The 23,884-nt window shown below is 46.6% G+C and overlaps 1 long non-coding RNA gene across 10 annotated transcripts in view; it reads left to right on the plus strand.

Moving 5' to 3' along the window:
• LOC147998150 (uncharacterized) overlaps positions 1-9,687 on the plus strand; it is a 49,321-nt gene extending 39,634 nt beyond the window's left edge. For 4 of the 10 annotated variants that reach the window (XR_015646914.1, XR_015646912.1, XR_015646907.1 and 1 more), the window contains 5 exons: positions 2,484-2,534; positions 5,344-5,386; positions 6,370-6,497; positions 8,588-8,682; positions 9,069-9,513. This is a non-coding gene — a long non-coding RNA (uncharacterized LOC147998150). Of the gene's footprint in view, positions 1-448; positions 2,078-2,483; positions 2,535-5,209; positions 5,387-6,369; positions 6,498-8,587; positions 8,683-9,068 lie in introns of those variants that run through there. The other 6 variants (XR_015646911.1, XR_015646915.1, XR_015646913.1 and 3 more) reach the window with 4 other exon arrangements.
• The last annotated feature ends 14,197 nt before the right edge of the window (positions 9,688-23,884 follow it).

Below are 23,884 nucleotides of genomic sequence, written 5' to 3' on the forward strand. Positions count from 1 at the left end.
AAAGAGAAAAGCTACTAAAAAGGATCATAACTGTTTCTTCTTCTGTAAAAGCTCCAGTCTATGTCTCTGATTGCTTCAAACCTTTGAGGATCATGGCACTACATGGGTTCTCTATCCAATGGCCTTAGCAGGAAGGTTGCCTTGCAACTTGGCTAGAATCATGCTACTGTTCCCATGTGACCAAGTTCCCTTCCCCAGCTCGCTCTGGATTGCTTGCTTTGCCACCCTGCCACCATTGAATAGAAATGGTCCCTGCAGGGTCACTACTTTAGAGGGATTAAGTGGTGTGACCTTGTTAGAGTAGATGTGTCACTGGGGGTGAGCTTTCGGGTTTCAAAAGTTCAAGCTAAATTCAGTGTCCAGAATTCTCTCTCTCTCCCCTCCCTCTCCCTCTTTCTTCCTCCCACTTCCTCTTCCCCTCCCCCTCCCTCTCTGCCTATGGATGAAGATGTAGAATTCTCAGGTCCTCCAGCTGATATGTCTGCCTGTGTCACACCACACTCCCTGCCATGGTGACAATGAACTGAACTGCAATTGTAAGCCAACCCCCACTCGATGATTGCCTTTATAAGAGTTGCCTTGCCCATGGTGTCTCGTCACAATGACGGAACACTGACTAAGATAGCTTACCAAAAGTCACTTTTATTTTTAGCTTTGTACACTTAAATGCATCTGAGCCATACAGAGTTTTGTTTCATCTCAGACATATACTCAATTTTAAGAAGATACAACAGTATCCCTTTGTATAGTGGGTTGGTCTGCTAGTATTCAAATGCCAAATTCTGTACCCTGAGATCCGGCTGCTCCAAAACAAGGAGATCCTCACATACACGAGCTTTTGTTACATAAACCTTACCCCCCAACTTATCCCTGTTTGGATAATAAAGATGTCTGCAGACTGGACTGCTCAGAAGAGAGGGGGAGGAGCCTGGAATCTCAGGCAGGGACCATGAGAAAAGAAGAAAGAAGAGCACAGGGGCAAGAAGTCACCATGGGGTAGGTGGATCGTGACCACATGGCCATGAGGTTGGCCAGTAGTAATAGGAGTGGCCCAAGTGGGACATGGTAAGTGATATCTCAGAGTTACTGCCAGGGAAGTAGAAAATAACACAGAGAGTTGAGGTCTGCCCAGCTCTGGTGCTTTAAGGCTATATATATATATATAATGTGTGTGTGTGTGTGTGTGTGTGTGTGTGTGTGTGTGTGTGTGTGTTTGTATCTTTTATTTGGGAATGAAATTATAAGATGGGGTAGAAACCCCACAACACCTTTGGTTTCGGAAACCCCATTTGTAGCTAACAAAATGATCTTCCATGCATATCACATTTCTTGGTTTTGCTTTTGTCCTGGGGTTTTGCTTTTATTTCTTAAGGTTGGGGTTGTTTCTTTGTACTTTTTGTCTGGCACTTTCATTGTCGAGGGCTTGTTTTGTTTTGTCAACTCAGTGTCTCACTTTGGCCAGGGTAGCCCTGTACTCACTATGTATTTAAGGATAGCCCTGAACAACCTATTTTCCTGCCTCTACCTCCCAAGTGCTAGGATTACAAGTGTGTACAATTGGACCCACCCATTTGTGCCTCTGCGTATACGCGAGCACGCCCTTGTTGCTAGGGATGGAACCGAAGTCCTCACATGAACTAGGCAAGTACTCTACAACCGAGCAATATTTCTAACTCATGTTTGCCTTTCAGAACTACTAATCCTAGCCGGCCTCCACTAGACCTGAAACAGTGGAGAGGATCTGGTCTTCTTTTCTGTGAGAATGTTTTGATCAATGTTTTGAGTTAGTGTGCAAAATAATGACTTCCACTGTAAAATAATTACAGTTGCATGTTCTTTGTTAAGACTTAGTACATGGGGTTGAGGATTTAGCTCAGTGGTAGGGCGCTTGCCTAGCAAGCACAAGGCCCTGGGTTCCGTCCCCAGCTCCAAAGAAAAAGAAAAAAAGAAAAAAAAAAGACTTAGTACATGGGGAGATCACACAGCCATGTCACCTGTGTGCAGGTCCAAGGACAACTTGTAGGACTTCACTTTTTTTTCCTTGCAGCAGTCCTCATTATGGCCTTTTCATACGCAGGTACCATTGCACCATACTTACATCTGCACACATAATGTCTTCCTGACAATTAGCCCTGTACTGCTTGCATGTTACATGTGCATTCATCCATGTGCATAGATAGATAGCTTATGTTCCACATGTGATACAAAGCATGCTATTTGGTCCTTCTCCCTCTCTTTGCCTTTGTCTGCCCCCATTTCTCCCCTGTAGTGCTTTTCCTCCTCTTCATAGTGTCCTTATTATTTATATTATAATACATAATAAATATTTTGTTACATGTTATATATGTGCATATTATATATTATATTAATATATACATATATGTAATGTGTGTTACAATACACATTACATATTATATATTTACTGTGTATTATGTATTGTATGTGTGTTGTATATTATATATTGTATATTGTTTATATTGCAGGGCAGGAGTCCCTGCAGGTTCTGTGGTCGGCAGGGAAATGATTTGGGTGAGGTAAGAATGAAACTTGGTTTACCTCAACTTAGTTAACTGTCAGTGGCTCAAACTTCAAGAGCCTGAGAACAGGTCATTTATTTCAGCCATATTTAAGCACAGCATCATCTGTGGAGGGGGGGGGGGTCTGATAACAGTTAACTAAGTCCCATGAGTATAGCAGAGCTTCGAGCGTGTTTGTGTTGAAATTCTTTACAGAGTACATCTGGCTTTATCAGAAATAGTGCCCAAGATTTAGGGTCTAGGGAGAGTGACTGAGGCAAGCATAATGCCTGTTCCCATCAGGATTGACCCAGCCCAAAGATAACAGAACTCTCTTAGTTGCAAAGTAAAAGTGACATAATTCATAAGGATGGTTTATGACCTAGAATATTTTATGATTTAAGATTTAGGGGGAAAGAGCCTGGGATAAGCAAAGCATAAATTCTGGGGAATAAAGGTGAAGCTTGGCTGTGCAGATAGCAAAAGATCACTACATTGTAAATTCCAATTTTTCCCAGCATCCCAGGACAGGTACAGCTTCTTCCTTTGAAGACATAAGCCCGCATTGTTTAACTTTCCTGACTTCTCCAGTGCTTATTATCTATATGCAAAGGACCTCTTGCCCTCTATAATATCTCATATATATATATATACATATATATATATATATATATGCATTGGGGATCAGTATTGTCTCGGGACACCAAGATCAAGTTCCCAGCACAAAGGAGATTTATTTGCCTCAGAGGGACAATGAGGCAGGAATAAGAGACAAAGACAGGAGGTAGAGGATGAGGGAGAAGAAGGGAACAAGGGAGAGGGAGAAGGGGTACTTCTCCTGGGGGACAGAGGACTGCCCCTCTGTCTGGATAGAGAGGAGACAGACATGGCACACAGGAAGATGGCCGTTTATAAAGGTATAAGGGGGAAACCCACGTTAGCATGAAGTGTTTAATTTTGATTGGCTGTGTTAACTGGGTGAGCCAAGGGGACACCTGGTTGTTGGACTTCAACGCTCTGGTAGCTGAACCTTGGTGGTCAGCCTCAGGAGGAGGAAGTGGCCAAATAAGGGAATAGGCCTTGGGGCTAGCTTCAGGAATGGAGTCTAATGGTTTTTAGCAAGGCTGGGGAAGGGGGAGAAGGGCAAGGCTGCCAGAGTTGTGCTTGCTGTGCCGGGGCTGCCTAGAGTCCTGCACTATATCATATATCATGTATGTATGTATGTATGTATGTATGTATGTATGTATGTATGTATACAAATTCCTCTTTCCACTGTGTTCTACTGTCTTTTCTACACTCCTGCCTTAAGACTTCATCTTTCTGATATATGGCAAATGCTACAAAGTCATCTGGGAAAAGGAAGCTCAACTGAAAAGGCCTCCATTAGAAAGCATCTAGACAAGTCTGTGGGGCGCTTTCTTGACTGACGGTTGATATGAGAAGGCCCAGCCCACTGGGGGCAGTGCCACACCTGCAAAGATGCCACTGAGTGCTGTGTGGAAGACAGCGGCTAATCAAGGCACGGGGAAGCACCGTGAGAGTCCAGAAGGGGCAAATGGTGAAGGTGCAGCCTCGGGTGCAGCCTCGGGTGCCGCCCAAACCTCAGAACCTAAGAACCAGAAAGACAAGCTGAGGCTTAGCACCATGCAACAAAGTAGAAGTCCTCCCGGCACAGTCCCAGAGGCCATTAGTGAAAGTGCTCTGGAGCATGTAGCATTTTGGAGATGTCAGGACAGCGGGATGATCAGCAAGGACAGGGGTCCTGTCAAGTGGAGGTAGCCTGAGTTTTGTTGTTTTGGTTTTTTTTTCTTTTCTTTTCTTTTTTTTTTTTTTTTTTGGAGCTGGGGACCGAACCCAGGGCCTTGTGCTTGCTAGGCAAGTGCTCTACCACTGAGCTAAATCCCCAACCCTAGCCTGAGTTTTTAAAGGCAGAGCCAAAGAAGTGGAGATGCCTTAGCCTTTTACAGCCCAGACGATCATGAGTTGATCCCAGACAGCAAGCAATCACATTTTTTTACCCTGCTGAATTTCGGTTTTACTTTGATTTAACTGTGACTGTCACCTTGTACTTCCTCTTACAATAAGAAATATGTACTTTTTGTTATTTTAGGGGAACCCACAGTCAAGAAACTTAGGAATTTTTGCCAGACTTTAGATATCTTTTTTTTCTTTCTTTTTTTTTTAATGTACGCTAGGCATGAAATAGCTTTGGCCACCAAGCCAGGCAGCAAGCTAGGACGAACAAAGGACTGTTGTGCCTGCATCTGCTCTGCCCTGACTGATATAGGAACAACACTACAAACAAGGTGTCTGTTTGCCCACTGCCAGGGGCTGCAGACTTTGGATATCTTAAGGAGCCTGAATTTTAAAAAAGAACATGGAGCTTTTAAATTTTAAGCTATGTTTAATTTTTATATTAATATTAATATGAGATCTTGAGGTTAAATAATAAAGGGTTATGGTCTAATAGTAACGTATAGGTGTGTCATGGTAACAAGGGGACAGTTGCCCTGGTTTTCTTTTGTTGTTTTTCAACTTTACATAAGCTAGAGTTATGTGGGGAGAGGAAACCCAATTGATAAAATGTTTTCATCTGATTGTCAGTGATTTGTTGTTCTTTCCTTATTGTTGTCGTCATCATCATCTTCATCGTTGTTGTTGCTGCTACTGCTGTTCCGATTACTGATTGATAGATGAAGGCTCAAAGCATCAGCTATGGACAGGTTCTCCTGAGTCATATAAGATAGGAGGCTGAGCATGCCCTAGAAGACGAGGCGGTAAACAGTGTTCCTCCACAGCTTTTGGTTTTCTCTCTTCCTGCCTCCAGGATCTTGCGTTGAGTACCTGCCCTGACTTCACATCACGATGGTGTAAGTTATGAGATGCTGTAAACCTTTCCCCCTCAATTTGCTTTTTGTCTAAGTGTTTTCTCACAGCAATAGAAAGCACACTGCTTAGGAGATAGATAGATGTATGAAATCTTTCTCAGCCTTGGTTAAATACTAAATATCATATTTTGAGTTCTACCCATTTTCCTGAAGATTTCAGAACTTGGTCATTTTTTGTGATTAAAGCCTGTCAAAGAAGTTGTCATTGTTTCTTCTGCTCATGACATCAAATTTCAAACCTCTGTCATGTACACATACCACATTTTTTAACCATTCACTGATTATAATCCAGGCCTGTTGCATATCCTGGATGTTGTAAGCCGGGCTGCAGTTGACGTAACTGTGAAGGTATTTGTAGGCCACTGACTTTGAGCCTTTGAGGACCTGCTCAGGGGTTGAAGAACTGGGTCACATGGTATATTGAGTATCAGGTTTTGGAAGAAGTTCTCTCCTAATGTCTATACTAGATATACAAGTTTACATTCCCGTCAGAGGTGGCTAAAGGGTCCTCACTCTCTACATCCTTACCAGCATTTGTTGTCACTTGTTTTCTTGGTCGAGAACATTCTCATCAGGGTAGGATGGAATTTCAAAGCAGTATTAATTTGTATTATCCTTTTTAAAAGACAATTCTCTTTGATTCATTAGCCCATCTCTTGATTTGAAAGATTTTCTTTTCCCTGAGCAAGATGGCTTCCACTTTTAATCCCAGCACTTGGGAGGCAGAAACAAATTTCCGAGTCTGAAGTCAGCCTGGTCTGCAAAGTGAGTTATAGGACAGCCAGGGCTACCCAGAGAAACCAGGTAGGGCAGTCAAGATTGCCTTAGCAGAGGGCTTGCTTTGGCAGCAGGCTCTGGCACAGGGAAGAAAGGGAGTGTGCAGGCTTTGCAGGCAGAAGGTAGTGGATAATGGAGTGGGCAGCTGTGGGAATTCACTGTCACCTTCTTCTCTCACCTTGTCTCAGCCCTAGACAGCAAAACAAGAAGGCTAGTGAAGAGAAGAACATGATTGGCATTCAGAATCAGCGGCACAACTTTGAAGTCCTACAGATCAAGTGCGAGAACATTGAAAGGAACATTTCTACAGTGAAGAGTTAAGTGACAGCATTCTTATTGTCTGCCGTGTATACTGTGTGGGAATGAGACATCATGTCAGCGGCTGGGAAATACAAAGGGATCAGGAAGAAGTGTGTAGTGATGGCAGTGTCATCTGTAGACTGGGCCAAAAAAATCCACTGAGTTCAGGACAGCAGTTGGCGATCTCTACTGGACAAAGGATGAGAGAAGCCTATCTGTGGTCTTACAAAGACTTCAGGGCTACAGTTGTGATGAAGACCAGGGATGGGACAGTCCTCTCCCTGTGTGCCATTGCATACTAACATGAAAGCTTCACTCTGGGGATGATAAAGAGATCTTTCACCATAAGCCATTGTGTGTGGGTGAACAATAACGTCACCAACGTTAAGTGGAAGTGTAGATCCCTGGAAGAGCTCATGTATCTGGCCTGATAAGGCCCTGTGTTATAGTCCCTGTGTCAAAAACAAAGTAAGCTAGACAGCCTTGTGAACCAGTTCCTCAGTGGAGTCATTACTGGAGCTCCCACCAGCGTTGCAGGTGAACACTGTTATCGATTATCGCTGCATAGGTGAGATCTGCTAACCCAGACCAACTCAGAGCATCTCAACAGGCAGTTGGCACAGGCACAGAACCTGGTTTGGGAATTCAGTGTGAATTTGGGACTGTTAAGGAGAACAGGAGAGGGTAGCACAGCCAGGAGAACTGAATGTGCCTCCAGTTCAGTTCCAAATCTCGGGGAACAGGGCAATGGCCCATTTTCCAAGATGGTATCCTTGGAGGTGACTGAAGCTGAGAAGCCTCGGAAATAATGATGGCAGGAGAGGCCTGTACACAGTAAGCTGGAGAGAGTGGGTCAAGCAGGAGGAATGAGGGCTAGCCATTTATTCTCCATGGAAATAGAGGAGAGCAGTGCAGACTTGCTTTTACTCTCTTCCTAGAAAGATATGATCGTGGTTGGGTTTTGAGTCACAGGAGATAGACACACAGGAGAGGCTCAGAGATCCTTGCCAGTACTAAAAATGTCATTAGGTTCCTTCCAGGAGACAGAGCTCCCTTAACCACTCCTTCTGCTCCCCACCCACACTCCCCTTTATTTTGCCTCCTTCCAAGTGACAGATCCAAATTCTGTAGTAGAAAAATAATCACACTTCGCCTAACCCCACATCTAGCCCTCCGCTCCCATCAAACTCCATGCCCAGTATGGATCGATGTTTTTCAGATAAGAATCCAACTTTCCTCTTTTTGACTTACAATTCTAATTCTTATTAGTAACAAGTATTTTGTGGGATTGGAGGGATTGAATTCAGGTCATCCCATTGAGGTTCTCAAACTTCCTGATGCTTCTACCTTTTAATACAGTTCTTCGTGTTGTGGTGACCCCAATCACAAAATTGTTTTCATTGCTACTTCATAATTGTCATTTTGCTACTGTTATGAGTCGTAATGTAAATATTTGTATTTCCTGATGCTCTTAAGTTACTCCTGTGAAAGGGTAGTAAGACAACCCCCAAGGGGTCACAGCCTGCAGGTTGAGAATTACTGCAGTTCCAAATCTCAGGAAACAGGAAAAATGGTTCATTTAGCTATTCCCTGGAACACTAGAACACTCCCGTTCTGAGTCTCACTGTGCTGCTTTTGTGTTTATCAATGGAACCAAAGCCCTGAAAGAAATGACATGAGGAAAGACAGTTATTTTCAGATATTAATATATCAATATCAGGTAATTCGCTCCTTCTTTACTTGACCAGGGCCCTTGGGCAAAACTCAGTAGTAGCAGAGGATGTTCTCTCCTTCCTAGTGGGCAGGGTGCAGATAGAATAGGAGCTCAGGGGGTGGTGCAGATGAAATCTGATGGAAATACTGATACCAACCTTTCCTCTGCCCCCTAGGAAAGTGGAAATCTGTGAGCTCGAAACCAACCTAAGACTTTCAGACTAGCCAGAGATACATAGTAAGATCCTCTGTGATGGTTTGCCTATGCTTGGTCCAGGGAATGGCACTATGTGGAGGTGTGGCCCTGTTGGAGTAGGCGTGTCACTGTGGGGGTGGGCTTTAAGACCCTCCTCCTAGCTGCCTGGAAGCCAGTCTTCTTCTGTTTGCCTTCAGGTGAAGATACAGGACTCTCAGCTACTCCTGTACCATGCCAGCCTGGACACTGCCATGCTTCTGCCTTGATGATAATGGACTGGACCTCTGAGCCTGTAAGCCAGCCCCAATTAAATGCTGTCTTTATGAGAGTTGTTGGTCGTGGTTTCTGTTCACAGCAGTAAAACAATAAGACACCCTGTCTCAAAAAAATAGACTCTAAAAGCAAAAGTCTTTAAAGTGGGGCTGGTTATGTATGTGCTCAGGACTGACCATTTGGTATTGGATAAGTGACTGGTATGAGCTCCCCTGGAGAAGATTATTCCTCCTTTTTTCAGTATTCCTTAGTTACCTGTAGTCTTTATGTGCGACTGAAGCCTCTTGGTCTTTCCCCATCCATGGTAGCATGTCTTTTGATGTAGTCAATTTTTAGTTCGTGTTTAGTTAGTCATGTTGATGAGAGTTTATGGGTACCATTTCTTTTTCTTTTCTTTTTGTAAAGCTTTTGCTGTGAGACATATAGAAAACTGAGAGGCACACATGGAGAAGACGTGATCACAGAATGGAAAGAGCACAGAAGCACCAATGCATGCGTGCAGCCAGTGCTGGAGCTGCAGTTTGAGTTTGACATGATTCAGGGGCTGCAGGAATGAGCTAGTATTCCTCTCCTTCTTCCTCACCCTCGCCTTCCACAGAATCCACACCAACCTCTTCATAATCCTCCTCTAGGGCAGCCATGTCGTCACGGGCCTCAGAGAACTCCCCCTCCTCCACGCCTTGACCCACACACCAGTGCACAAAGGCACGCTTGGCATACATCAGATCAAACTTACTCCAGCTTCAGGAATCTGCCTGTGACCTCCAAAGGCATTTGCAATCACATGGACATACCCCACAGACACACATACATGTAATTAAAAATAAAATGAATTAATCTTTTAAAAAGACCAATGTCACATGTCTCTCTCATTAAATATTTATACTAGCTTCTAAATGTGTGTAATTAAAGTTGAAATAAGTGTGAGAAGAAGGACATTACCTCCTCAGTGCTGGTCTTCTGTGACATTTATATTGTATTAGATATTATAATTAAAATTGAATAAATATTATGAATTCTTTGAGAGGATACATCGGTTAAATTAGAGGCTGTATCATCTAATTGTGTCTGAGAATACCCTGAAACAATTAGTAATCGCCTGGTCATTTCTGGATCCAGTATAGTTGACAATCAAAATCAACCATCGTATGCACCCCAGGTCCTCTTCATGAATATTATATTTTCAGACAGAGACTCACAAAATTTACACAGGCTGCTGTCAAACCCCTGCCTCAGCCTTCTCAGTGGATGGGATTTCAGATGTACATGGGCCACTGCACACAGTTCAGCAGATTTGGGTTTTCTTGTCTGTTTATTCATTTCTTTTGTTACTTGGATATTTCATTCTTTACCTGAGGGTTTTGTACTTGGTTCTGCTATACAGACAGTGCTACTTTGGACTCCCTATGCAGTGTCAGCTTCCCTGTCAGCTTGCCTGGAACTTGTGATCCTCCTACTTCAGCCTCCAGGCGCTGGGATTAGATGATTATACACCACTCTCAATAAATTATTCTTATTTTCTGTGTATGGAGATCAGAAAATAAATGAGTTGGTTCTCTCCTTCCACCGTGTGGGTTCAAATATCAAACTCGGGTTATCAGGCTTGATGGTAAGGCCTCTTTCCCACTGAGCTCTCCCCAGCCCAGACTCTCATTAAATCCTCAACTTCTTTGATAAATAATCCATGTTCCCCTAAGGACTTGAAAAATGCAGAGACAAGTGAAAGAAAGCAGTAGATCCATTCAAAGAATTGAGTCCTGCCTCTTCTTACCATGGGCACAGTATAAAATGGATTTTCTGAGCTGAGGATGGTGTTCTGTAGAGCCGTTATGTTACACATACAAGGCCTTGGGTTCAATCTCTAAGACACACACACACACACACACACACACACCATATATATATATATATACATTATTACATGTGTGTGTATTATATGATATACACTATATATAATATAATGTATATACATTCAAATATGTTCTAGTCTCTTCTATAAGCTGTTTGTTCTAATTCATTAAAAGAGAAAGTCCCGGCTGTGGTGGTGGTGCGTGCCTTTAATGTCAGCACTTGGGAGATACCTCAGACTTTGAAGGACAGTCTGTTCTACGTAGTAAGTTCCAGGTCAGTATGAAATACTTCGTGTGAGCCTGAATTAAAAGTAAAACCAACAAAAAGAAAGTTAGTTCTGTGCAGGCCCCACGGTTCTAGCGAGCTATCCGTGTGTATAACCCACAGAGTGGGACTACTTCTCCAAGGTCCCTATCTGAGTCCTCTGTCCTCTTCCCTTTATTCTTTGAGACAAGGGGTCTCCCTGCTCACTGTTTCAGCTAGACTGGCTGGCCAGAGGCCTCTTAGCATTCCCTGGCTCCTGCCACATTAGTTCCAAGGATCCAGACACCAGCTACCGTGCCCAGTTTCCATATAGTTGCTGGAGCTCTGTATTCAGGTCTTTGTGCTTGAAATCAAGTACTTTAGTCAATGAGCCATCTCTCAAGCCTCCCCCATAAAATCCCCTCTTAACGATAAAATAAAAACACTACTAAAGGTATAGTAAAAAGAAAAGGGGAGTAGAGCGCTTGCCTAGCAAGCGCAAGCCCCTGGGTTCGGTCCCCAGCTCCGAAAAAAAGAAAAGGAAAAAAAAAAAGAAAAGGGGAGCACAAGGGGGGAAAGGGGAAAGAAATGAAGCACCGTAGTAGCTTCTTTTTTATTGACTACATTTTTTATTCACTTTACCTCCCAATCACAGCTTTCCCTCCCTCCTTTCCTACCAGTCCCTCCCTCATACCTCACCACCCCTTCATCCACCCCATCTCCTGTTCTCCCCTGAAAAGGGGAGGCCTCCCATGGATATCAACCAGCCCGTGGATGTCAAGCCGCAGCAAAACTAGGTGCATTCACTTCCATGGAGGCTAGACAAGGCAGCCCAGTTAGGGGAAAGGATGCTAAATGCAGGCAACAGATTCAGGGACAGACCCTGCTCCCACTTTAGGAGTCCCACATGAATTTCCAACTGCACAACTGTTATCTATGTGCAGAAGGCCTGAGTCCATCCCATTCATGATCTCTGATTGGCAGAAACAACATTTAATTGGGGCTGGCTTACAGGTTCAGAGGTCCAGTCCATTATCATCAAGTGGGAGCATGGCAGCATCCAGACAGGCCTGGAGCAGGAGGAGTTCTAGATCTTGTTCTGGAGCCAAATAGGAGAGGACTCACTTCCAGGCAGCTAGGATGAGGGTCTTAAAGCCCACGCCCACAGTGACACACCTACTCCAACAAGGCCACATTTCCTAATAGTACCACTCCCTGAGCCAACCATACTCAAACCATCAAATATAGCCTGCCCAGGACAGATGCCAAATGTCCCACCAAAACTGTCCTCACTTTAGTATCTTCCCTTTTTGACACACCAGAGACCTCTGCTGGTCATACTTGGCTCTGCAGTCTGTGGGTCGAAGTGACTGATGTGGCATATTAGGGTTCTCTAGAGTCACAGAACTTATGGAATGCCTCTATATAGTAAGGGAATTTATCGAAATGATTTACAGTCTGCAGATCAACTAGCCCACCAATGGGCAACCGTGAATGGGAAGTCCAAGAATCTAATAGTTGCTCAATCACACAAGGCTAGGTGTTTCAGCTGGTCTTTCTTATGAGCTGGAATCCTGACGAAGTAGGCTCCAGTAGATGTGCTGGCAAGTAAGTGCAAGCAGGCAAAGAAGAACGAGCCCTTCCTTCCATTGCCCTTATGTGGGCCTCGAGCAGAAGGTATGGCCCAAATTAAAGGTGCACACCACCACACCTGCACTTAAGCTGTTATTTACTTGGAACTTGGTCTGTCCCAGGCTGGCCTTGAACTCAGAGATCTTCCTGCCTCTGTCTCCTGGGATTAAAGACACATACCACCTTGCCTGGGCGTAAGAATTTCATGACCACTGTGCCTCAAGATCCAGATCAAAAACCTATGTCTTCTCAAGATCTGGATCATGGGTGTGCCCTCCATTTCTGGATTGTAGTTCGTGCCAGATGTAGTCAAGTTGACAAATGGATCACACTGGGGGAGTCCCCAAGTGTGTGAGGAGTTGGAGAAACAAGCGCAGTGCTAAGCTGTCTGCAAACAAAGCTGTCCCCATACTTGCATTACTGACCCTGCTGAAGGTGTGCAGCTGTGGACGGGACCCTGCTAGAGCTTCAGAGTGCTCGGCCTCTACAGCAGTGAATCTCACTGCAGAGGAGTGGTTCTATCGGCTGGCCAACCGTTGACCTCAGGCTTAAAGCTGTCAAACTCCTAAATTACAAGTTGTGAGTGAGATCAGCTCTGAGCCACTGAGGACAAGGCGCCTCCCAATGGACATCTCCAGCTCTCCACAACCGTCTCTCATGGCTCTGTCATTCTCTGTGGCGAATTGAATTCAGGTTCCCTGACCTGTGACTGTTTCCTGTTTTCATGCCCCAAACCGAGTAACAACAAACAGATGAGTTTTAGATAATAGGTTTCCTCTCTTAGGTCAAATGTCCACAAAAACTTTCCTCACTGTAGTTTCTTCCCTTCTTGACACATCAGAGACCTCTGCTGGTCACTCTTGGCTCTGCGGTCCGTAGACTGGGACCACGAGAGTAAATATCTAATGTGTATCTATCTAATATGTATCCATCTTACGATGGTGCCCTGAAAAGGTCTCCACATTATAGAGAGTGACAGAATGGGATTCCTCTCCACAGCTGCTCTGTCCCACAGAATCTCACCAAAGCTCAGCACTGGACTTGAGTCTTGCAAGAGCTGTGAGCTTGCCCTGCGAGTTAGCACTGCCAGTCTCTTCTTACCAGGGCTTAAACAGCTAGATAAGACTTCAGTTTCTCCTCTTCCCACCAGAGCACTCCATGACAAGAGCTGAATGCAGCTTCTGATTGCTAAGTTGCCCTTCGCCATGCTACCCCCCTGTCCTAGCACTCGCTCCGTGCAGTTCCACTGCCCTTCCTCTCTCGTCTCAGGATGGAGGCTCTTATGCTCGTTGATTCTTTTTTACTACATCACATGGGGGAAGCTTCCAAGCATCCTACTCAGAAGTCATTTTATGAACAATTTGTCTTAACTTTATTTATAGTTTTTGTTTGTTTGTTTGTGGCTTGGTTTCTTTTAAGACATGATCTTTCTGTATAGTCCTGGGTGTCCTGAAACCTAGGACAGGCCTGCCTGGAACTCAGATATCCTCCTGCCTCTGCCTCCCAAATGCTAGTATTAAATTTATGCTCCACCACGCCCAGCCTCTATTGATTTTTTTCAAAGTATAGAAAATTATGGATCTAGTTTTTTTTTTATCTCTTGTCTCCATTTCCAGCCGTTCAAATAATTTCTTTATCCCTTATCTTCCTCTCTAACCCTTCTGCTGGATCTCCCTCTCTCCCAAATTAAACTGTGATCACATGTCAGGTAGATACATAGATGGATAGTTGATAAGTAGATGGATGGATGGATGGATGGATGGATGGATGGATGGATGGATGGATGGATGAATGGGTAGGTAGGTAGGTAGGTGTAGGAAGGTGTCATTATGCAGGTGAAGGCATAGAATAAGGCCTGTCATTGGATGAGAAGGAAGGATGGGTGGGAGAAAAGTTTTAGAGGAGGAGGAGACTGAAGCAAGAAGATGGAGAGAAGCAGCCGAGAGAACATGGAAGCAGATATTAAGATTCCTCTCTGCACATTTACAGGTTATGGATATTCTTAAGGGATGGATGTGTACAGGATTTTGTGTATCTAGATGAGCAAACTGTAGTGGTGTGTGTTCTTTCATGTGGTGATTTAATTGAGTTCAAGAGAGTGTGTGTTAGCTGGACACACTGGGCTGCCACAGAGTTGGGATGTGTATGTCTGGCATGGTGGCAACCTGCCTTGGGAACTAGATGGGTAGAGAGATCATTGCCAGGCTCAGAGAGTAGCCATCAGCAGTGTGATATGGGTTGGAGCTCAGCAGGTGAGATGCTTTGCTGACTGAGATGAAGAGATCTATCAGATGCCATGGGGCGCTACAGTGCCAGATCTAGTGCGGGTAAAAGAAAGCATTTTTTTTATTTTACAGAAACAGGTAGGTAGGTAGGTAGGTAGGTAGGTAGGTAGGTAGGTAGGTAGGTAGGTAGAGATGGACAGACAGACGGACGGACAGACAGACAGATTAGACGGATAATCAAGGATTTTCCTTCCCACTATCCTCTCTTCTTCCTCTCTCCCTTGAGGCCCCCTCGTACCTCCACATATTTCCTTTTTATTTTCCTATATGCATTTTAAAAAGACTTTCATGTTGCCCTTGTGGGCCTCCAACTCTCTAAACTCCTCTGGGTTTGAACTCCAGATCCTCTCGTCTCTACTTCCCAAGTACTGGGATGTCCCGCCACACCGAGTTCATACTGTAAAAACAAAAGAAAAACCTAGATTGCAGTGACAAAAGAGGTTGTGCACTTGAAAGAGATCCCATCCAGTCATGGCAGCACATGCCAACACTTAGGAGTCAGGGGCTGAAGATTTCTGTGAGTTTGAATCTACTCTGGTCTATATGAGTTCCAAGCCAACAAGGGCTACATATTGAGATTTTCTCTTGGGAAAACAATCCAGATGGCGCACATGAAACAAGCATGTGAGACTTGTCTGAGTCCGGCTTATATTCACTGAAAATGATGGTCATTGGTTCTACTTTCCTACAAGTAACCTAATTTCACTCTTTTCAGCAGAAGAGCTCATTTTCTGCTTAAACATTTCTCTGTTGTAAACCTTCTGAGGCCTAGTGTATGTGAGACTTAACTGTCTTTCTTTATTGCACCATATCTGGAAAGCCTTTTCTTTTTACATTATTGTACTGTACACCATTGTATCCTTGCCAACAGAGGTTTGTTTGTTTGTGTTATAGGCAGGATCTTCCTTTATAGCCTAACCTGGCCTAAACTCATAGTTCTCTTGCCTCAGCCTCCCAAGTGATAGACTTACAGTTATGTACCCATGGTACCTGGCTTAAAGAGAAATATTGTCTTAGCTCTTCTTCCTTTTGTCGTGGTGCTGTCTCTTGTATTGCAAGCAAGCATCCCATCCCGAGCTGGTGCATGGGGTCGAAGCAATCTGCTGTTAGTTCATTTGCTCTTTCTTTGTAAGTAGTTGCTGCTTCTCTTAGAAACTGCTTTGCTTCGCCTTGCATTTTGATACTCTGGGTGGAAGCCAGACCTCCTCACGTGCTAATCCAGGATTCTCCCACCCTGCTCCCTTTCTTCATTTAAGAGTTTATATGGGGGTTGGGGGTTTAGCTCAGCGGTAGAGCGCTTGCCTATCGAGCGCAAGGCCCTGGGTTCGGTCCCCAGCTCCGAGAAAAAGAAAAGAAAAAAAAAAGAGTTTATATGGCATTTGTCCTTACACGTGTATTCTGCTCAGAGTACTTTCATCTCTTTAGGTCTGAAGTTTTTTTCTAAATCTGAGGAATTCTCATTCATTTAATGATTCAATCTCTGTTTACTCTCCTCTAATGAAGGTATTATTTGGTGAATTTAGGCTTTCTATCTCTCTCTCTTTATTAAATTATCCCTCATTGATTCCATCGCTATTCATTCCTGGTGAATATTAAAATAGGTTCATGAGGCTAATCTTCAGCTCCATAACTGTTCTGTACATGTAATGTGCACGTAGGCGTGGAAGAAAGATCTCACTATGTAACCCAGGCTAGCATCGAACTCATAAGCCTTCTCCCTCAGTCTCCCAAGATTACTAGTATGTGCTAACATGCTCAACTCACTAGCTGCTTTTCAACTGGATTCATTTTAACATCCAACCTACTCTACTGATTTCTTTATTTCAACTATTTTTTATACCCAGTAATTACAGCAGTTCTTCTATACAGCTCTGTAGTAGAACCAGTTTATGCTTTTCCCTGACTGACTTACAAATAAATGAGACTCACACTATGGTTATGTTATTTGGCTTTGACAATTGATGGGAGTTAACCCTAATCTACTGTTGTAACTGCTGGCCTGGCTACCTCCCCAGCAGTGGACCCCAGATACTTGCTGTTTCTCCTGGCCATGTGCTTATGGTCCATCTCCCCTCATGGAGGGTTCCTCCTCTCCTCTCATTCTTCCTCCTTCTCTACCTGGTCTCTCCTCTCTTCTTTCTCTTCTCTACTCCCAGCCAGGTAACTTAAAACCCACCCACCTCTAATCCCTCCAGTAATTGGCTGTAGCCAATTTTATGTAACCGACATTCTTAAATCAAGGAACAAGGTTTGCACAACAAATTCTTGTAAATGTGAGAATTCATTCGTAAGTCTAGACTTTCAGGTACAGAATTTAGTTTTACAAAACATAGCAACAGACCAAACCTCAATATTTTCCCTTTTTTGTCTAAATAAAAAGGCTCTTTCCCTCATAATAAAAAACAACATGCTCTAGAAACAATTATGAAATTATTATGGAAATTATTAGGTAAGAGTTGCATTCAAAACTACAGTCTGTTCGGATTTGGCAACTCATGAAAAAGTATTCTATTATGTATCCTATCCTGGTGCGTTTAGAGATCTGTATCTAGATCAATTTCTATCAGAACTTGTATTATCACCCTAAAACTTCCTTCTCAGACCTAGAACATCCTTTTAAATCCTAAACAACTTAAGCTTATAGTAAGACTATGACTATCTAGTCTTTAACCTACCAGCGACCTGAGAAGGAAATAAGTATTAGCTGAGTATGTACGAAGCATAAGGATGCAGCTTCAAAAAAATATTGAAATTCTAGAGACAGCTGATCAGCTGGACAGTGTCCAATATTCTCTACAACGCTGGAAAATCTTCAGCCTTTTGGCCCAGAATATCTGACAGACCTTTAGTGAAGCAAGAATTATGAAGGACTTGCTTACCCTGTACTGTGGTTTGATATGCTTGGCCCATGGGGTGGCACTATGTGGAGGTGTGGCCTAGTTGGAAGAAGTGTGTCATTGTGGGGGGTGGGCTTTGAGACTCTCCTCCCAGCTGCCTATGAGACATTCTCCTCCTGACTGTCTCCAGATCAAGATGTAGAACTTGGGACTAGAGAGATGGCTCAGTGGTTAAGACCATCTGTTCTTCTAGAGGTCCTGAGTTCAATTCCCAGGGACCACATGGTGGCTCACAACCATCTGTAATGGGGTCTGGTGTGTCTGAAGACAGCTACAGTGTACTCGTATACATTAAATAAATAAATAAATAAATAAATAAATAAATAAATAAATAAATAAATAAATAAATAAATCTAAAAAAAAAAGGATGTAGAAGTCTCAGCACCACATCTGCCTGGATGCTGCCATGTCTCCTGCCAGGATGATAATGGCCTGGACCTCTGAAACTGTAAGCCAGCCCTAAATAAATGTTTGCTTTTATAAGAGTTGCCTTGGTCTAGGTATCTCTTGACAGGAATGGAAAGAAACCCTAAGACAGAAGTTGGAACCAGGGATGGGGGTATTGCTGTGGAAGGCCTGACCGTGCTTTTGTTTGGAGGAATGTGGATTTGGGGACTTTGGAAAGCAGATGAAACATTTAATTGGGGCTTAATAGGCCATCCTGTGTAAGACAGTGGTACTGAGGCTAATTTGAACTGCAGAGACCTGGCTCAAGAGGTTTCAGAGGGAAAGACTTTTAGTATGTGGCCTAGACACTGTTCTTATGGTATTTTGGTGAAGAATGTGGCTGCTTTTTGCCCCTGTCTGAAGAGTCTACCTGAGGCTGAGGTACAAAGAAAGGCTTGGACCCAGGCATGGCTGTGCACTTTTGTGTGGAGTGGGCAACACACACAGATCTATCAAGGATGATTTTTCTGTTCTTTGTTTGAGCAGATGAAAGACTTCTGTCTTTCTTTAATAGTTTAGAGTATAGCAGTTTGTAGTATCAATTTTTATTTATACCATGTAAAAGAATGGTATGAGAAGTCTTGAGGATTTTGGAGTCAACAAGATCCTTTGGCCAGGCCAAAACATTTTTTTATGTCTCAGCCAGTCTCAGAGCTGTTCTCAAGTAGCAGGATCAGTGCATACATTACCTGTCTTGTTGGTCTTGCCAATCTCCCTCTTTTTGTCTGCAGCCAGTTTTATCTTACCAATAATTTTAAATCAAAGAACAAGGCTTTGCATGACAAAAGCCTGTAAAGGTGAGAATTCACTTGTAGGCCCAGACCTTCAGGTACAAAATTTAGCATTATAATACAAAGCAACGGAGCCATGAGACCACAAGAAGACAGGTTAGAGTTGGAGGTTGGTACTTTTTAAGGTAGTGAATTTCTGAAGCTGAGCTCAGCCAATCACCTCCCTTCCTTTTGCTTGTTACTCTACCTCAAAACTTCCAGAACTTCTCCATTAGCCATTCGTCTGCAGTGAATAAAGGTCAAGGCAAGAGTGAAATTTGTTGCTATTGCACGCTAGAGAGTGGGGAGAGGGGTGCGCAGGGATTGCTCAGTTATGGGCCAGCCTTGATTTCCATGAGACTGTCCCACTCCACTTAAGCCTTGACATCTCTAAGTCTCTTTGACTTGTCACTGGGCCAGGCCTGCCAAGTTTCTTTCCCATGATATTTACAAGATAGATACTGAGCCTTCCAGAAAACACAAAGAAAGTAGATGTCATTAAGAAAATACCTCAGCTGAGTCTCCACCCATGGCCCTGAATGTCTTACTCCCAGACATATCAAACCTGTGGGGATCTCAGGATACATAACAGTGCAGCCCAACATAGATTGCAACATCATGTTGAAATGCAAAAAAGGTTGAACACCATACAGGTCATCTAAGGGCCAAACAATCAAGAACTTTTTTGTTGTCACAGGACTGGCAATGTAGGACACAGTGTTTGCCCTACACACACAGGGCCCTGGGTTTAAACCCCAGTACAGTCACCAAACAAAATATTCATTGCTGACAGCTATTTGGAAATGCAACTCCTTCTGCCCGGCTTCTGTATCATCACCAGGGATAGGACGAGGAAGGAAGCCAGCAGCTGTTGCTCATCCCCATCTTCAGACGGAACCACAAATGCCTTCCCTTTTTTCTCAGATGACCTTACCTGATGATAGCCCAGGCTAGCCTCAAGCTCACTAGGAAGCTAGCTCAAGCTAATCTAGAAATACATCCTCCTCAGCCTCAGCCTCCCAAGTGCTGGTCTTACAGGCACGTGCCACTGTCCTAGCTTCATTTTCATAGTTTGTCATTGCAACCATAATTGCTTAAAAACATAGTGACTCTTACTGAGTGATGGCTGATGTTTTTAGCACTCCGATATATTAATTCATTTGATCATAACATTGAATGAGTTAATTGCTGTATTCCCAATTTACTCAAGTAGATACAAACACAGAAAGGTTGTGTGACTTACACAAAATCATATGGTTAACAAGTTGAAAACTCTGGTCCTCAGTCTGGCTCTAGAGTTTGTACCTAAAACTGTTGGACATTGTTCCACCATGATCTCTGTCTTTCTCCTAACCCGCAAGAGACTTACTAGTAACTACCCAGACTGGCCTCAAATTACTGGGCTAAAGAAATCCTCCTGCCACTGCTCCTGCTCCTGATCCTCCTCCTGCTCCTCCTCCTGTTCCTGCTCCTCCTGCTCCTCTTCCTGCGCCTGCCCCTGCCCCTGCCCATGCCCCTGCACCTGCCCCTGCTCCTGCTCCTGCTCATATTCATCCTCCTCCTCCTGCTCCTCCTCCTGTTCCTGTTCCTCCTCCTGCTCCTCCTGCTCCTACTCCAGCTCCTCCTCCTGCTCCTGCTCCTCCTCCTCTTCCCCCTCCTGCTCCTGCTCCTCTTCCTCCTCCTGCCCCTGCTCCTGCTCCTGCCCCTGCCCCTCCTCCTGCTCCTCCTCCTGCCCCTGCTCCTCCTCCTGCTCCTCCTGCTCCTACTCCAGCTCCTCCTCCTGCTCCTGCTCCTCCTCCTCTTCCCCCTCCTGCTCCTCCTCCTCTTCCTCTTCCTGCTCCTGCTCCTTCTGCTCCAAATCCTCCTCCACCTCCTGCTCCTGCTCCTCCTGCCCCTGCCCCTGCTCCTGCTTCTCCTGACGCTCCTCCACCTCCTGCTCCTGCTCCTTCTCCTGCTCCTGCTCCTGCTCCTCTTGCTCCTGCCCCTGCTCCTCCTTCTGCTCCTCCTCCTACTCCTCCTCATGCCCATACCACTGCTCCTCTTCCTCCTGCTCCTCCTCCTGCCCCTGCCCCTGCTCCTGCTCCTCCTGCTCCTCCTATTCCTCCTCCTCCCGCTCCTCCTGCTCCTCCTCCTGCTCCTCCTGCTCCTCCTCCTACGACAGCTCCTCCGCCTCTTCCGTCTCCAGCTCCTGCACCTGCTCCTCCTCCTGCTCCTCCTCCTCCTGCACCGCCTAGTCCTCCTCCTGCTCCTCCTCCTGCTCCTGCTACTCCTGCTCCTACTCCAGGTCCTCCTCCTGCTCCTGCTCCTCCTCCTCTTCCTCCTCCACCTCTTGCTCCTCCTCCTACTCCTGATCCTCAACATGCTCCTCCTCCTGTTCCTGCTCCTCCTCCTGCTCCTCCTCATTCTCCTCCTCCTCATCCTACTCCTGCTCCTCCTACTCCTACTCCTCCTGCTCCTACTCCTGCTCCTCCTCCTGCTCCTCCTCCTGCACCTGCTCCTCTTCTTGCCCCTGCTCCTCCTCCTGCTCCTGCTCCTCCTGCTCCTACTCCAGCTCCTCCTCCTGCTCCTGCTCCTCCTACTCTTCTTCCTCCACCTCCTGATCCTCCTCCTGCTCCTGCTCCTCCTCATGCTCCTCCTCCTGTTCCTGCTCCTCCTCCTGCTCCTCCTCATCTCCTCCTCCTCCTGCTCCTGCTCCTCCTACTCCTGCTCCTCCTACTCCTGCTCCTCCTCCTGCTCCTCCTCCTGCTCCTCCTCCTGCACCTGCTCCTCTTCTTGCCCCTGCTCCTCCTCCTGCTCCTGCTCCTCCTGCTCCTACTCCAACTCCTCCTCCTGCTCCTGCTCCTCCTACTCTTCTTCCTCCACCTCTTGGTCCTCCTCCTCCTGCCCCTGCCCCTGTGCCTGCTTCTACTGATACTCCTCCACCTCCTGCTCCTGCTCTTCTCCTGCTCCTGCTCCTCCTCCTGTTCCTGCTCCTCCTCCTGCTCTTCCTCATTCTCCTCCTCCTGTTCCTGCTCCTGCTCCTCCTGCTCCTATTCCAGCCGCTCCCCCTGCGCCTGCCCATGCTCCTGCTCCTGCACCTCCTCTAGTTCCTGCTCATTGCTCCTGGTCCTGCTCCTCCTCCTACTCCCCCTGCTCCTGCTCCTCCTCCTGCTCTTCCTCCTGCTGCTCCTCCTCCTGCTCCTCCTCTTGCACGTCCTCCTGCCCCTGCTCCTCCTCTTGCTCCTCCTCCTGCCCCTGCTCCTCCTCTTGCTCATCCTCCTGCCCCTGCTCCTGTCCCTGTTCCTCCTCCTGCACTGGCCCCTGCCCCTGCTCCTGCTCCTCCTCCTGCCACTGCTCCTTCTCCTGCCCTTGCTCCTCCTCCTGCTCCTCTTCATGTCCCTGCTCCTCCTGCTCCTACACCAGCTCCTCCTCCTGCTCCTGCTCCTCCTCCTCTTCCTCCTCCTGCTCCTGCTCCTCCTCCTCTTCCTCCTCCTGCTCCTGCTCCTCCTCCTCCTACCACTGCCCCTGCCCCTGCTCCTGCTTGTCCTGATCCTCCACCACCTCCTGCTCCTGCTCATTCTCCTGCTCCTGCTCCTGCTCCTTCTGCTCCTGCCCCTGCTTCTCCTTCTGCTCCTAATCCTGCTCCTCCTCCTGCCCCTACCAGTGCTCCTCCTGCCCCTGCTCCTCCTCCTCTTCCTCCTCCTGCTCCTCCTCCTCCTCTTACTCCTCCCGCTCGTCCTCCTGCTCCTCCTCAGCCCCTGCTCCTCCTCCTCCTGCCCTCCTCCTGCCCCTGCTCCTCCTGCTCCTCCTGCACCTCCTCCTCCTGCTCCTCCTACTCCTCCTCCTGCTCCTCCTCCTGCTCCTGCTCCTCCTGCTCCTAATCCTGCTCCTCCTCCTGCCCCTACCAGTGCTCCTCCTGCCCCTGCTCCTCCTCCTCTTCCTCCTCCTGCTCCTCCTCCTCCTCTTACTCCTCCCGCTCGTCCTCCTGCTCCTCCTCCTGCCCCTGCTCCTCCTCCTCCTGCTCCTCCTACTCCTCCTCCTGCTCCTCCTCCTGCTCCTGCTCCTGCTCCTCCTGCTCCTACTCCTGCTCCTCATCCTCCTCCTGCTACTCCTCCTGCTACTCCTCCTGCCCCTGATCCTCCTGCTCCTCCTGCTCCTGCTCCTCCTGCTACTCCTCCAGCTCCTCCTCCTGCTCCTGCTCCTCCTGCTCCTCCTCCTGCTCCTGCTACTCCTACTCTTCCGAGCCTGCTCCTCCACCGGCTCCTCCTGCTCCTCCTGCTCCTCCTGCTCCTCTTGCTCCTGGTCCTCCTGCTCCTCCTGCTCCTCCTACTGCTCCTGCTGTTCCTACGCCTGCCCGTGCTACTCCTCCTGCTCCTCCTCCTGCTCCTGCTCCTCCTGCTCCTACTGCAGCTCCTACTCCTGCTCCTGCTCCTCCTCCTATTCCTCCTCCACCTCCTGCTCCTCCTCCTCCTGCCCCTGCTCCTGCTCCTGCTTCTCCTGATCCTCCTCCACCTCCTGCTCCTGCTCCTTCTCCTGCTCCTCCTCCTGCTCCTCCTCCTGCCCCTGCACCTACTCCTGCTCCTGCTGCTCATGCTCCTACTCCAGTTATTCCTCCTGCCCCTGCTCCTCCTCTTGTGTCTGCTCCTGCTCCTCCCCCTGCTCCTGCTCCTACTTCTCCTCCTCCTCCTCCTACTCCTGCTCCTTGCCCTCTTCCTGTTACTCCTGCACCTCCTGGTTCTCCACCTGCCCCTGCTCCTCCTCCTACTCCTGCTCCTCCTGCTCCTACTCCACCTCCTCCTCCTGCTCCTGCTCCTCCTCCTCTTCCTCCTCCTGCTCCTGCTCCTCCTCATCTTACTCCTCCTGCTCCTGCTCCTCCTTTTCCTCCAAATCCTCCTCCACCTCCTGCTCCTGCTCCTTCTCCTGCTCCTTCTCCTGCTCCTCCTCCTGCTCCTCCTGTGCCCCGGCACCTACTCCTGCTCCTGCTGCTCATGTTCCTACTCCAGCTATTCCTCCTGCCCCTGCTCCTCCTCTTGTGTCTGCTCCTGCTCCTCCCCATGCCTCTACTCCTGCTTCTCCTGATCCTCCTCCACCCCCTGCTCCTGCTCCTTCTCCTGCTC

The sequence above is a fragment of the Rattus norvegicus genome, chromosome X (genome assembly GCF_021556685.1).
Source record: "Rattus norvegicus strain SHRSP/BbbUtx chromosome X, alternate assembly SHRSP_T2T, whole genome shotgun sequence".
NCBI lineage: Eukaryota > Metazoa > Chordata > Mammalia > Rodentia > Muridae > Rattus > Rattus norvegicus.